The sequence below is a fragment of the Dipodomys merriami genome, unplaced genomic scaffold, assembly GCF_024711535.1.
Source record: "Dipodomys merriami isolate MVZ:Mamm:240054 unplaced genomic scaffold, mDipMer1.0.p SCAF_2047, whole genome shotgun sequence".
Taxonomy (NCBI): domain Eukaryota; kingdom Metazoa; phylum Chordata; class Mammalia; order Rodentia; family Heteromyidae; genus Dipodomys; species Dipodomys merriami.
Window position 1 is genome coordinate 51838 of NW_027203435.1, and position 2372 is coordinate 54209.

General features: G+C 34.8%; 1 pseudogene; it reads left to right on the forward strand.

Moving 5' to 3' along the window:
• The first annotated feature begins 271 nt into the window (after nucleotides 1–271).
• LOC138833395 (U6 spliceosomal RNA) lies at nucleotides 272–371 on the forward strand (annotated as a pseudogene).
• Nucleotides 372–2372: the final 2001 nt, after the last annotated feature.

Consider the following 2372-nt stretch of genomic DNA (forward strand, 5'->3'; position numbering starts at 1 on the left):
TCAATATTGGACAGGACATTCGATGAACTTATGGTCATCTATGTTTTGATTTTTAAAAGTCTTAAAATAGAATGACAGCCGTGAAATTAAATCAGTGCCTTCAATTGTTTCAGTGTGCCCAACTCCTGCAGACAAATAGTATGTATATACGTATATATCTCACAAATATATTACATATTAAATATATGTCCAAAACTAATTTTATACAAAATTAGGGGACAGTGTTATTAGATTTATCCTTGAAAAAAAGATTAACAAAAAATTAAAGATTGCTCACTTTGGCAGCATATATAAAAAATGGAACGATACAGAGATTAGCATGGCCCTTGTGCAATGATGACTCACATATTTGTGTAGCATTCCTGATTTAAAAAAAAATAAATAAATAAAGACAGATAGAGATCCCAGTTTGAAGTGTGAAAGTAAGTGAAAGGCCCAGTCCATAATCATACATTGAATAAATTTTTGTATGTCTTTTATTATAAAAAATACTGTGCAGAGGGGTTACAATTAAATGAGTAAGGTAATTTCCTATCAAGTATATTTCCTATCAAGCATTGTTACCTCCTCCTTTGTTTTTCCCCTACCATTCCTTCTCTCCCACCTCCACGAGTATTCTCCCCACCTCCGAAGTTCTAATGTTTGTTTTTAACGTAGGGCCTTGTACATTGCATTTTTACAATGGGTCAACCTGTATCCCTATTTAAGCATTTTGTGTTTTCCCTAACCCTCTCCAAATTAGAAAAATGTATATACAAGATGCAGGGTACCAGAATCAAATGCAGTGAAAACAGGAGTTATACCATGGGGGAGGTACATACAAAGCAACAAAGAAATCAATTTATAAATATGTTGGAAACAATCACAAGAAAGAAAAAAAATTATCTTGGGGTTCATTTCGCCTAAAATCAACTTGTCTAAAAATTTCTGTTTTTCTCAGACATATACTAGTTATTGCAAATAAGAGAAACCATGGGATCTATGTTTCTTTGGGTATGGCTTATTTCACTTAATATAATTTGTTCCAAGTCTTTCCATTTCCTAACAAATGGGACAAAGAAATTCTATGGAGGCATGGAATTGTGTATATATACCACATTTTCTTGATCCATTCATCAACTGAAGGGTATCTGGGTTGGTTCCATATCTTAGTTATGGTAAATAATGCTGCAATAAACATAGTCGTGCTGGTAGCATTAGTATGATCTTGTTTGTGAACATTTGGGTAAATGCCCAAAAGTGCTAGTTCTGGGTCATAGGGGAGCTCTATGTGGAGTCTTCTGAGGAACCTCCATATACTTTCCAAAGTAGTTGAACACGTTTACACTCCCACAACAATACAGTAAGGTTTCCTTCTATCCACATCCCCTCCAGCATCTGTTGTTATTAGAGTTCTTGATTATAGCCATTCTAACTGTGGTGAGATGGTATTTCTGTTCTTTTTATTTGCATTTCTTTTATGGCTAGGGAGGTTGAGCATTTCTTCATGTGTCTATTGGCCATCCTTCTTTTCTCTTCAGAAAAGTTTCTTTTTGAGTCTTTAGCCCACTTTTTTATGGAGAAGTGGTTTCTTTGAGGATTTGTTGTTGGGAGATTTAATTTTTTGAGTTACAGGTATATTTTAGATATGAGACCCTTGTCTGTTTAATGGCTAGTGAAGATCTTTTCCCAATCCATAGGCTTTCTATTGATCTTGTTAACTATGTCCTTTGCCATGTAGAAGCTCTGCAATTTCATGCAATCCCATTTGTCCAACCTTTCTTTGATTTGTTGTGTTTCTGGGTCTCCATTAAAAAAAAATTCGGCCTGTGCCAAGGAGACCTAGGGTTTCTCCTATTCCATCCTATTCCATCAGAGTGTCTGCTTTGACTCAGAGGGCTTTGATCCATTTGGAATTGATTCTGGTGCAGATTGATATATAAGGATCTAGCTTAAGTTTTCTACAAGTGATTAATCAATTTTGCCAGCACAATTTACTTAAGAGGCTTTCTTCCATTCTATTTTTTTAGCTCCCTTATCGAAGATTAGGTAGCTATATGTCTGTACTTTCATTTCTGCCTTTTCAACTCTATTCCATTGTTCCTGATGTCCGTTCTTGTGCCAGTACCAAGATGTTTTAATTACGATGGCTTTGTAGTAGAGTTTGAAATTTGGTATTGATATTCCTTCATCACTGTTCTTTATGTTAAGGATATTTTTTTTCTATTCTGGGTTTTTTATTGTTCTATATGAATTTTTGGATAGCCTCTTTTAATTCGTTGAAGAAAGGGGTTGGAATATTGATAGGTATTGAATTAAATTGGTAGAAACCCTTGGAAACTATTGCCATTTTCACGGTGTTGATCTTTCCAATCCAGGAACATGGGAGCTTT